Below are 13648 nucleotides of genomic sequence, written 5' to 3' on the forward strand. Positions count from 1 at the left end.
TATGTGTATACATAAGTGAAATGTTTTATTCTTTGGGTTTTCTAGAAACATTAGTCCTATAATCCTGCTGGTAGCATCAGGATAAAACTAAATAAGTAAATTTCCCCTCATACCCTAAGGAGATTGTTCCCTTTTCTCCTCTGGCTAGATACTTGTATATACACATGTGTATACACACACACACACACACACACACACAAACACACTCGCACACACTTATGCACACAAGCACGCCTACAGCTCACTTTAACTAATTCAGGCACTTATTCTCTTTGCATTGTTGATGGAAGTATACATTTTTGATAGCTTTCTAATTTGGTAACAGCTGCCAGAGTCTGTTTTGCTAACATTGTTTCATATTTTGATCCTCTACTTTTCTGTGCACCAACTGTTCCATCTCTGTAGAAACTAGTTTTCATTAGTGTGTTGTGAAATCATTTTGCCATGGCCTTATCAGAAATTAACATTTCAACTCATTTCTTTTTGCCACTTTTTCCCTCTTAAAATGTTCTGTTTTCTGTTTTGGGATCCATAGTTTCTTATTATATAGTCTCCTCTTACAAAAGACTCTTTAGAACAAGGAAATATAAAATGGTATATGTCACATTTAGCAGTGACCAAAGACATACTTTCTTGGTATTCTTCACAGAAATAAACTATTAAAATCTTCAGAAGCACTATCATTCCACCCACCTCCCAATTTTTTAAAAACAACAAAAGGGTCAGTTTTTAACAATGTCTTATCTAAGTAAATCTAACACTACTCAGAGACAGACATTTGAGTGTATGTGTTTTTAAAATGCATGTGTGTACAAACACACAAAATTTGATGTTGCCCAGAAACTCCAACTAATGAATAATCTCACAAGATTCATGTCCATCTCGTGAGCCACCTACATGGCGCTGCTGCTGAGTCACGCTTTGTGATAATTTACTAACTCAGATGGAACTCCAGAGCAAATGACATGGAGCACAGATCTGAAGACAGATGGTATAAATATCAGTTGTCTCAACCTGCCTGAAACAATCTTTTATTTTTCTTCAATTACAGAAAATTTGTGTATAATCAATAAAATTAAATCTCATAATAAAAACACCCCTACAAACAGCCAGTGTGTTCAGTCAGGTCCCACATGGAGTGTATGTTGACTCACATTCTGCTCTGCTGGGGTACTTTCTTGTGGGTCTGTGAGATTAGGATCATTTCTTTCCATAAATACTAACTTATCACAAATGGCTTTCCTAATCAGTAAATGCTGTGCACTTTAATTAAATTCCATGAAAAGGAAAGGTAGATTATGCATTAAATTACCATTTTTTTCTGTCGGGATGTGTGTTCTCTTAACATGTAGTTTTTGTTAGCCTCATGATAAGCACATCCCTTTTGATAAGCATACCCCATGGGTTCTCAAGAAAAACTGCAAAAGTAGAGAAGAGCTGGGATGTGTTAGGAAAGTCCATGGTGATGCAGTTCATCTTCAAGCAGGAGAGCTTCTCTCTGGCTTTCAATTCCTATTCCTATATGATATGCTATAGGTACAACCTTTAATTTAAGAGAGTCCCCAAGTGCTGTTTGTATCTAATCTGTGGTATAGACCTATATACCACGGAGTATATAGGACTTCTCTTACTTTCCTGCTGCTCTTCAGCACAAGCTTCTTTACACGTTCCTGGCAGTTGTTTTCACATCTTGGTGCATCTGTTCAGTGGCTCAAAGCTAGTCATGCTAAGTCATTAAAGTGTTGTCTCCAAGCATCCTTTCAGGAATAGATAGCACATGCAGCTCATCACCTGACTCCTTTCACTTGTCCAGACTTCATAGTTGGCTTCTTGCCACCATCAACAGAAAAATGCTGATGGCTGTTCCAGAATCTGTGATCATGGCCAAAGTTGAGATCACAACAATCTTGGTTGTGGCTGTTTGACATGGTTATTCTATTACTATCCTTTTTTTTTTTTTTTTTTTTTGAGTCAGTCTCATGATGTTGCCCAGGCTGGCCTCAGACTCTCTACTTAGCCAAAGCTTGTTTAGACCCCTGCTCTTCCTGCTTCTATGTCATGCTTACATCATAACAGAGATGTGTTTTTGCTTCTGCATCCAGCTCACTAACTTGTTATGAGTGGTGGTGGTGGTAACTTAAGCATCTAAATCTTTGAGGAGCCGGGGAGAACATTCAACATGCCTGTCTCGTTTTCATTCATTGTGTTTGTTGTTTGTTTGCCTGAGATTTACTACATTGATTCTTTTTTTTTGCTCCCATTTCTATTTATGAACTATAAAGTTAAGGTCACAAATTCATGGCCCTTTTTGTTCAGAACCACAGATTTAGGTGGTAACCCACATATACTGATAAATATCTTTTAAAAATAATTTGGCAAACTTTTTTTTAAAAAATGTGTTTATAAGTGAGTATTTTTTTTGGAATTGGCTAAGGGAATGTAGGATCAGATATACATGCAGGGTGGTCATTCTTGTGTGGTTTATAACTGTTTCTGAGCATGAAGAATTGGCTTCCAAGAAGTTTCTACCCACTGTGGTGACTTGTTCCTTACGGAAAGAAAGCTCTACTTCCTTGGCCTCAGAAGAACTCATTTGGATTTACAGTTGGATTGAAGAGAATCTGGGGAAAGAAGGGTTTGTGTGCATTGTTGGTGAGCAGTAGGAGGCTAGTTCATCATAGATTCACAGACCTCAGTACTCCACAGCCCTTACACACACACATATGGCAAATGATCTGTTGTTCCTGTGTTCTTACCACTACTTCAACCTTTTTTTTGACTTTCACTTTTCACCCCTCCTATATTTCCTCTTTGGGAATGTGTAACTAATTGAAGTTCAGAGAGTTTTGTTAGTAAAAAACTCTTTAAGGAATTCTTTTTTTTTTTACATTTCGATCTGTTTAATAGATTTTTAAAACGACACTTAGAGTCCCACAGAGGCAGCAGCAGCATTTTGCATCCTCCTACACATCCTCCACGGGACACCCTCTCATTCCTGCACTCCCTGTGCGGCTGCAGGAGGACCTGTGAACACAACTTCTGAGTGTCCTCTTCTCTTCTGCATTCTGCAGAACTGGGCTCCTTTATTTGGCTGGTGTTGCGAATTGAGGGCCACGACAGTACATCTGACCCCTTTGGGGTAAAATTTGATCTGGCATTTCATTTCAAGGGCTAGGCCTCCGGTCTGTCAAATCTTCATTTTGCGGGTGCCCACTAGAAGTGCTGACGCGGGTCTCTACCTTCCACAGCTTTCATCTTTCACTGGCAATAAACATGTCACCCTTACAAGACCTGGATAGAAGTGGGCGGTCCTTGGGCTTCCCACAGGTCAGGGAACCCTGATTGCTCTTAGAGCAGATGAGGGAGGGGGACTTGGTCGGGGGAGGGGGAGGGAAATGGGAAGTGGTTGTGGGGAGGAGGCAGAAATCCTAAGATGGCAGGAATCCTGGGTCTGCACAGGTTACAACAGTTTCTCTGGTGCAGAGAGGAACCAGAGTGGCTCACTCCTCACCTGGAAAAAAGAAAAGGAAAAAGAAAGGGGAGGAACAACCATGCTACATATTAAAACCTCAGGAATTATATCTCCTATGTTTTTCAAAGGTCTGTTAATTTTTGTTCCTGATAATATAATTTCCTGTTTCTTCTCAAGTAAAAACTTTTTTTTTCCTTTTTTTATTGAGAAAAGGAGAAAAAAAAACAAAGAAAACAAGTTTCCACCTCCTCCCAGCCTCCCATTTCCCTCCCCCTCCTCCCACCCTACGCCCCCTCCTCCCACCCTTCTCCCCCTCCCCCCACTCCTTTCCCCCTCCCTCTCCAGTCCAAAGAGCAGTCAGGGTTTTCTGCCCTGTGGTAAGACCCAGGACCTCCCACCTCCGTCCATATCTAGGAAGGTGAACATCCAAACTGGCTGGGCTCCCACAAAGCCATCACATTACGTAGGATCAAACCCCCGTGCCATTGTCCTTTGCGTCTCATCAGCCCTCATTGTTCGCCATGTTCAGAGAGTGGGAGAGTCCAGTTTTATCCCATGCTTTTTCAGTCACAGTCCAGCTGGTCTTGGTGAGCTCTCAATAGATCAGCTCCACTGTCTCAGTGGGTGGGTGCACCCCTCGTGGTCCCGACTTCTTTGCTCATGTTCTCCCTCCTTCTGCTCCTCATTGGGACTTTGGGAGCTCAGTCCAGTGGGTAAACGAACAGGAATGTCAGAGACAAGTACTAACAACAGATTACAAGAGATAGAAGAGAGAATATCAGACACTGAAGATACCATAGAAAAAATAAACACACTGATCAAAGAAAACAGCAAAACCAACAAATTCTCATCACAAAACATTCAGGAAATTTGGGACACAATAAAGAGACCAAACCTAAGAATAATTGGAGTAGAAGAAGGAGAAGAAGTGCAGCTCAACGGTACAGAAAATATACTTAATAAAATTATAGAAGAAAACTTTCCCAACCTGAAGAAAGAGGTACCTATGAAGGTTCAAGAAGCATACAGAACACCAAATAGGCTGGATCAAAAAAAAACATCCCCTCGCCATATAATAATCAAAACACAAAATATACAGAATAAAGAAAGAATATTAAGAGCCGCAAAGGAAAAAGACCAAGTTACTTATAAAGGTAAACCTATCAGACTTACACCTGACTTCTCTATGGAAACCATGAAAGCCAGAAGGTCCTGGATAGATGTACTGCAAAAACTAAGAGATCATGGATGCAAGCCCAGACTACTATATCCAGCCAAGCTTTCGTTCACTATAAATGGAGAAAACAAAATTTTCCAGGATAAAAACAAATTTAAACAATACGTAGCCACAAATCCAGCCTTACAGAAAATTATAGAAGGAAAATCACTAACCAAGGAGTCCAACAATGCCCACAATAACTCAGTCATCTAGAGACCTTTCACCAGCGCAACTCAAAGAAGGGAAACACACAAACCCTACTACTAAAAAAGTGACCGGAGTTAACAACCACTGGTCATTAATATCACTTAATGTCAATGGGCTCAACTCACCTATAAAAAGGCACAGGCTAAGGGATTGGATACGAAAACAGGATCCAACATTTTGCTGTCTACAAGAAACACACCTCAACCACAAAGACAGGCACCTACTCAGAGTAAAGGGCTGGGAAAAGGCTTATCAAGCAAATGGACCTAAGAAACAAGCAGGTGTGGCCATACTAATTTCTAACAAAGTTGACTTCAAACTTAAATCAATCAGAAGAGATGGAGAGGGACATTTTATACTCATAACAGGAACAATTCATCAGGATGAAGTCTCAATCCTGAATATCTATGCCCCTAATATAAAAGCACCCACGTATGTAAAAGAAACATTAATAAAACTCAAGGCAGCCATCAAACCACACACACTAATAGTAGGAGACTTCAACACTCCTCTCTCACCAATGGACAGGTCAATCAAACAGAAACCTAACAGAGAAATTAGAGAATTAATGGAGGTAATGAAGCAAATGGACTTAACAGACATCTATAGATTATTCCACCCGAAGAGGAAAGAATATACCTTCTTTAAGGAATTCTAAAGGAAGTTTTTTACAATAGGATCACAGCCCAATCCGATTGCCATCCTTAGAACTTCAACATAAACCTCTGTAGACGGAGGCTGCTTGTTCATTTCCCAGCTGCCCAGACCTGAAATAATCACACAGAAACTGTGTTATTATAGCACTGTTTGGCCTATTAGCTCACGTTTCTTATTGACTAGCTCTTATATATTAAATTAATTCATTTCTATTAATCTCTGTTTTGCTATGTGGTTGTGGCCTACGGGTAAGGTTCCATACGGCATCTGTCTCCTGTAGTGATGGCTATATGGCTTCTCCCTGACTCTACCTACTCTCTCTATATATATATACCTCTTCCAGCCTGGCTATCTTCTGTTGAGCCATTGGCTGAAAGCAGCTTCTTTATTAACCAATAGTTATAAAAACATATTCACAGCATACAGAGGGGAATGCCATATCAAACCTCTTCATTTTAAACCTGCCCTTTTTTCTCAGCTTCAAAGCTTTGTTTTTGAAAGTAGAACCCATCACTGTGTCTACCTCTACACCATCTGCTAAAATTAAGCTTACCAGGGTCCTCCCTGCCCTCCACCACCTCCTCTTCCCGGTGTACCGGTCAAGTTCTCTGGACACTTTTCAGTTTTTTCCTGCCTGTGCCTCTGTAGCATTTACCACTTTTCTGCAGCCTGTTTGGCCACACTCTGTCTTTATATCTGTTGGCATGCTCTCCTAGGTGATGTTGTGGTTCCTTGTGTGTTTCATAGGATTTGGGTTACTCTATCTAGGATGTACTGACTGCCTGTCTCTAGCTATTACTGCTTAGCTACACTTGGAGATCCTGAGGATAGTAGCTATGCCATATCATTGTGACTCCAAGTCATCCGTGCCTTGCTCATAGTAGAAACTGTAAGCAAGAGAAATTAGCCACTAAAATGAGACTCACTTCTAAAGTCCTTTTTTATGCCTCTACAGAAACATATCATTATGTAATTTTACTTGATGTCATTTTTTTAAGACTTTTTTCTTTTCTTTTTTTTCATTTTATTGAAAATAGCTTTTGTTTGTTTTTTCCTCACATAATATATCTTGGTTATGTTTTCCCCTACCTCTATTCCCATTCCTCTCCAACTCTCCCATCTGGTTCTACCCACTTTCTGTCTCTCATTTGAAAATAATCAGGCTTCTAAGGGATAATAATAAAATATAGTACAATGTAATATAATAAGAAAATTAAAACTAATGCATCAAGATAGGACAAAACTAGCACAAGAAAAAGCTCAAGAAAGGCACAAGCAACATGTAGATGCAGAGACCCACTCATTGACACACTCAGGCATCTCATAACAACACTATACCAGAAGCCATGCTGTATAACACAAAGGACACTCTTTCCACCTCCTCTTCTTCAGGGTTCCGAGCCCTAAGGGGATGGATTTGATAGGGACATCGCATTTAGGGCAATAGTATCTTTTTGATCATTGTGCCTAAAAGTATTCTCCCTCGCCCAATACAGTTCATACCCATTTTTAATCTAAGAATGTTTCCTTCCTTAGAAACTATTGATATCTTTGAATAAAGTACTCATTGCATTTATTCTGGTTTCCCTCCAGGAATACTACTGTTCAGTAGCCAACTTTTCATTGGCTCTCTACCACAGTTCTCATATTTCACTTTTTATTTATTTTTCTTTCTTCTCCATCCTTTATGTTTCTTAATTGAATACTGAGTTTTTATACCATAGCAGTCCTATTTCATAACACTTATAAGGAAGTGTTTTCTATAATTTTGAAAGATACAATGATATCTCAACTTTTTGAACATTACCATATGTCTACAATGATAAGAATGTATCTGTGAACTACCACAAATTATATGCCTCTGGTGTCTGAAAACAACTGGAGAATTTCCACCCTCTAGTGAGAAAGGAGTGGATATGAAAGGAACTAATGTTTACTGAAAGTTGGTGGTTTTCCAGGGACTGTGCTATGATCCTATTTATTTCTCACAATATTCCTATGGAAAGGTTTTTATTTACATTACAGAGGTAAAGCAAATATTCTGAAAATTAATACTTGACAAGGTCAAATAGCTAATGAACACTTGAGCCAGCAGTAAGCGCCAAACTTTTGTTCTTCAGTAGTAGTGTATTATTTCACATGGTCGTCCACATCTCTCCAAGAAACTCCCATGCCATCTATCAATCATAGTCTATTTTTCTTTTATTGCTATTACTCTCAAATTTCATGGGCTATTCTCCAGGCCTACAAAAAGGAAATTAAGAGTAGAGATTTTTAGAATAAACACAAAAAGCAGGAAAAAAGCACTTGCTTTTAAGCCCAGTATGAGAGTGGACCCAGAAAACTATATCAAGCAGTCTGAATATACCGAACCTCATAAAAGTTAACAGATATACCTCTGTGTCCACTTTGTTATAATATCATATTGTTTATGAACAGTATAACTATGGTTAGAGTCATTAAAGAAAGATTAAATTATGAAGTCAGGGAGAGGACTCAGAGGGCAAAGACTTAGGATATAAACATTAACATCGGAGTTTAAATCCTTATTACCCATGTAAATGCCGGGTGATGGTGCCACACGCTTATGATTCCAGTGATGGGGGTCACAGACACAGGCAGGTTCCTGGGGCTTGCTGGCCAGCTGGTCTCCTTGAGCTGCAGGTTAGGTCAGAGATCCTGTCTCAAAACGACAAAGTGGAGAAGCAAAGGAGATGACATCCCACTTTGTTTTGGTATTATCTAGAGATACTTAGAAGAGCTTTCCAAAGATATTTGACAGGCGACTCATCATTGTTATTATTACCAAATAAGATATAAAAAAACAAAACAGCTACATCAGGAAGCACATCTGAAACAATATGCATTTATCTAAGGAAACTTATATTAAAGTTTTTTGGTATGTACAATATTATGAACTACAAGTCTAACCTCCTAAATTATGATATGCTCTTTGTAAACATTATCTGAAATTCATGATTCTTAGGACTAGTGAAAAACATGATTTCAATAACAACACTGCATTAAATTCTAGAGAAAACATCATCTAATTATAAGCTGTGAGAAATTTATAGAAATGTGGGTACCATTTTTGTCCTCTATTCATCATGAATGAGCATCTTTGGAGTAGAATTATTCCGTTGCAAAATGTAGTTTCTTCTTTATGACTGAATAATTATATTCTTCTTATTTACATGGATAGTAAGATAAACTAACTGAATTTCATTTCAGCATAGCTACAAAGAGTTTTACTAGGTTTTTTTGTTGTTGTTGTTATAAAAAGAGTCATAACTAGCAAGGCTGAGAAAAAACTAATTTGTACATCTGTGAAGTTTATAAACGATTTTTCTAAAAGGTTGAGAATAGGTCAATTCTCAGCCAGGCTTGGTGGCATACGCCTTTAATGCCAGCACTAGGGAGTAAGAAGCAGGCCATCCTGGTCTGTAGAGTGAGTTTCAGGACAACCAGGGCTATGCAGAAGAGAAACCCTGTCTCAAAAACACCAAAATAATAGTAAGAATTATTACATAATAATAATACTATATAATGATTAAATAATAATTACATTGTTATATATTATAATGTGTAGTATATAATTGTTCCAATATATAATATAATTTGTGGTATGTTATTATTGTATGATAATATATAATATATTATTATAAGAAAAGAAAGATTAAGTCAAACGTCTAAGAAAATTTGTGTTAAGATTTAGGAATTTCTATGTGTTTTTTTATTGCTTTTGCATTTTTATTGCATTATAATCCTCAGTTAATGATTTAATACTGATTTATATCCAATATTATAAAGGGAATGTAATTTTCATTTCTTATATATTACATGTGAATGAAAAGACTCAGCTTCCCATTGGTTAAAACTCTAAGGCATATAGATATTTCTAAAGATTTTCAAATATTTCTCACATCTAAAAGCATTTTTTTTTGTTACACAGTAATTCCTAATTCTATTTATAATTCTGAGAAGATACAAAATGTTGGACCTCAAAAAAAAAAATGTTGGATTGTGAGTGGCTTGTATCTTTTGAAACAGGTGGTTTGGGCACAGAATACAATCTAATGCCTTGTATCAGGGTCACTATATGTATTTTTTTTAACTTTTCCTGGAACTAATCTCCTTAAAAGCTAATACTTCAGCAGACAAACAATGCCCCTCTGGAGGGCTGAGTAAAAGTGGGTCAGGAGGGGATTAAAGACTGGCACTAAGTGAAGCAGTAAAAGCTTTACTCTTACACTCCTCCCGGTTATTTGAGAATCTTAAATTGCTGGCTAATTCTGACCCCTTCTTTTTGCTTCCTCTCCCTTGCCCTGGTGTGTGAGCCCTTATTGTTCATCTGTGCATGCAATGTTTTCTTAGAAATTTCCCATTGCATTCGCCAGGGCTTGAGTATCTGTCAGCGTTGAGTCCATTTATGCCATCAACAGCTCAGTTCCTGCCTGTGTTCGTTCCTTCCTTTTTTATCCACTCAGTTCTCCTTTCACAGTGTCTGCTACCTGTCAGCACTGGGCCCGCAGGAGCCTCCTTATTAGGCTTTAGTGTTGGAGTCAATAAATATACTGGAAATCTACTAGATACAAAGCAGTACACATTCAGTATAGCGCTGGAGTAGATGTGATTGTCGGCAGTTTCACCAAGAGTCTTTTAAAATAAGACCAACTCAGAAAACTGCAGTAACAGCCTCCTGTTTGCCCATTCATAGAAAGAACTGTGCTACTCTGAGGACAGCAAGTAGGCTTTTGAGCCTCTTCTATATAGTGGAGGGTTCACATATATTTGTGTGGTTTTATAGAGCAAATTGTCACTACTGAAGGAACAATGGACAATGTACCTAACATATTACTCGGTGGGAGGATTCCAACACACAAGTGACATTCTTAGTATTATTTTTTCACTTGGTCTTTTAAACAAATTCATTATTTCCACGCATTTTTCCTCTTCTCAAATCTATCAATTATAAAAGGAATTTATGTCTTAATTTTTGTTCACTCTAAAATAACTGATCTAACTAAACTAAAGTTTCCTCCATCTTTATCATTAAGTGGATTTTTGTTTAAGGAAATGAGTCCTTAGTAATAACTGTTTTACCTAGATTGGCCGTGCAATTTAGTTATATAACTGTTTTCCACTATCTCTCTTCAGACTTTCACTACTTCCTCTCCTCTCTTGATTTAAAGAAATTGAAACCTTTCTACATGCTTCTGTCAGAAACCAACATACCTGCTTCAATCTCTACACATCCTTTCACAAATTACCTGAGTGAGGTCTTGCCCCAAGGGTACCCTTTCCTGTCTTTCCAGTAAAGAGCAAGAGCTTCTCTAGGAAAGAACTGAGTACATTACTTTTAGGTGTATGAATGTTTTGCCTGTGTGTGTGTGTGTGTGTGTGTGTGTGTGTGTGTGTGTGTGTGTATGTGTGTGTGTGAGAGAGAGAGAGAGAGAGAGAGAGAGAGAGAGAGGAGGAAGGAGAGAGAGAGAGAGAGAGAGAGAGAGAGAGAGAGAGAGCCATGTGCATCCCTGGTGCCTGAGGAGGCTGGGAGAGGTCATCATATACACTGAAGCTGGGGTTATAGATGATGTGATCCACTGTGTGGGTGCTGGGAACCAAACCTGAGTCCTCTGCAAGAGCTGCTGGTGCTCCGAACCACCGAGTCATTTCTCCATTCCCCAGGACAGCGCTTTTTAATTTCGCCTGCATGCAAAATTTTTTGCCAAAATCACACATGAGTGGCCTCTAGTCTGGTTACTAATAGAACCCTTTTTCTTCTCTAAAGCCTCATGAGCTGGCACCTCTACTGTCTGCATTCCTCTCAGCACTGCTGTCTTCCAGCCTCCTAGTAGAAAAGCCTGTAAAACTCAGCTTTATAGCACTCAACATCGTGTCTGCTTCCCTTCTTGTCCCCTGGCATGCTTACAGAAATCTTTTTAAGATGTCTACCAAACATAACCCCAAATGAATCTAATTCAAAATAAAATCCAAACCTTTCTAGATTATGAAGCCTTAAATACTTCAGACCCCAGACACTTCATTTTTTTTTTAATTTTTATTGAGCTCTACATTTTTCTCTGCTCTCCTCCCTGCCTCTCCCCTCCCCTTCCACCCTCTCCTAAGGTCCCCATGCTCCCAATTTACTCAGGAGATCTTGTCTTTTTCTACTTCCCATGTAGAGTAGATCTATGTATGTCTCTCTTAGGGTCCTCATTGTTGTCTAGGCTTTCTGGGATTACGATTTCTTGGCTGGTTTTCTTTGGCCTATGTTTTAAAACCACTTATGAGTGAGTACATGTGATAATTGTCTTTCTGTATTTGGGTTACCTCACTCCAAATAATGTTTTTCTAGCTCCATCCATTTGCCTGCAAATTTCAAGCTTTCATTATTATTTTTCTTCTGTGTAGTACTCCATTGTGTAAATGTACCACATTTTCCTTATCCATTCTTTGGTGGAGGGACATTTAGGTTGCTTCCAGGTTCTGGCTATGACAAACAGAGCTGCTATGAACATAGTTGAGCACATATTCTTGTGGCACGATTGAGCAGCCTTTGGATATATATCCAAAAGTGGTATTACTGGATCTTGAAGAAGGTTGTTTCTTAATTTTCTGAGAAATTGCCACACTAACATCCAACGGGGCTGTACCAGCTTGCACTCCCAACAGCAATGCAGGAGGAAATACAGAGAATCATCAGGTCATATTTTGAAAATCTGTACTCCACAAAATTGGAAAACTTAAAGGTAATGAACAACTTTCTGGATAAATATCACTTACCAAAATTAAATCAAGACCAAATAAGCAAATTAAATAGAAACAGTCATCAAAAGTCTCCCAACCAAAAAAATAAAAATTAAAAGAAAACAACCCAGGATTAGATGGTTTCAGCTCAGAATTCTACAAGATTTTTAAAGAATAAATACCAATATTCCTCAAATTATTCCACACAATAGAAACAGAAGGAACGTTGTCAAACTCTTTTTATAAGGCTACAATGACCCTGATACCCAAACCACAGAAAGACATTACTAAGAAAATTATAGACCAATCTCTCTCATGAACATTGATGCAAAAATATTAAATAAAATACTGGCAAACTGAATCCAAGAACACATCAGAACCATCATCCACCATGATCAAGTCAGCTTCATCACAGAGATGCAGGGAAGGTTCAACATATGAAAATCTGTCAACATAATCCACCATATAAACAAACTGAAAAATAAAAACCACATGATCATTTCATTAGATGCCAAAAAAGGATTTTAACAAAATACAACATCCCGTCATGATAAAGGGAAGAGAGTAGGGATACAAGGAACATACATAACACTTCTTAGTCTTTATTCCTGCCAGTCTTATCTTCATGAACTGTATTTCCCCTGGGTAGTTTATATCCTCCACTTCCTTCATTCAAATCCCAAATGTTATCCGACAGGCTCTTTCAGATCACCATAGCTACAGCACGTCTCCTTCTCCTTACTCTTTGTCCTTTAATTATTCTTCCTGATGTATATGTTTGGTATAGTTTATCTAGTGGACTGGATGTGTGATGTCAGAAGACAGCAGGAATTACACCAGCCTTTACAATGGTCCAAGCTTAGTGTCTGTTGAATTAGCAGTTTGAGTTCCTCTTAGTCTTCTCTTAATGCTTATCTTAGTGTTTTGTACTGTGAGGTGAACAGCGCGACCAAAACAACATGGCGGGGGGGGGGTTCATTTGGTTAACACTTCCAAATCACTGTTGATCTTTGAAGGAGGGCAGGACAGGAACTCAAAAAAGGTGGAACCAGGAGGCAGGAGCTGATGCAGAGGCCATGGAAAGGGCTGCTTACTGACCTGCTGTCCATGGCTTGCTCAGCCTGCTTTCTTATAGAACCCAGAATGGGATGACGCCACTCACAATGGGCTGCCCCACACCCCCAACATATTAAGACAGTACCCTACAGGCTTGCCTATAGCCTGATCTTCTGAAGGCATTTTTTTTTTCAATCAAAGTTTCTTCCTCTTTTAGCTTGTGTCAAGTTGACATAAAACAAGCCATCACAGTGATGTAAAGAAATGTGACTTGAATGAAAATACCCTTC

At 38.6% G+C, this 13648-nt stretch overlaps 1 protein-coding gene and 1 long non-coding RNA gene across 4 annotated transcripts in view; one reads left to right on the forward strand and one right to left on the reverse strand.

The window, feature by feature from the left end:
* Positions 1 to 13648, forward strand: part of Gstcd (glutathione S-transferase C-terminal domain containing) — an 87290-nt gene that overhangs the window by 53517 nt on the left and 20125 nt on the right. The window lies entirely within an intron of this gene.
* Positions 4168 to 13648, reverse strand: part of LOC121450352 — a 56551-nt gene continuing 47070 nt past the window's right edge. The window contains exons 2-4 of one of the 2 annotated variants that reach the window (XR_005974590.1): positions 8109 to 8234; positions 5538 to 5665; positions 4168 to 4215 (exon numbers count right to left, since the gene is read on the reverse strand). This is a non-coding gene — a long non-coding RNA (uncharacterized LOC121450352). Of the gene's footprint in view, positions 4216 to 5537; positions 5666 to 8108; positions 8279 to 13648 lie in introns of those variants that run through there. The other variant, XR_005974589.1, reaches the window with a different exon arrangement.

This window comes from Microtus oregoni, unplaced genomic scaffold, assembly GCF_018167655.1.
Source record: "Microtus oregoni isolate MIOR12 unplaced genomic scaffold, Mior012 000000F_ref0000247, whole genome shotgun sequence".
NCBI classification, from domain to species: Eukaryota; Metazoa; Chordata; class Mammalia; order Rodentia; family Cricetidae; genus Microtus; species Microtus oregoni.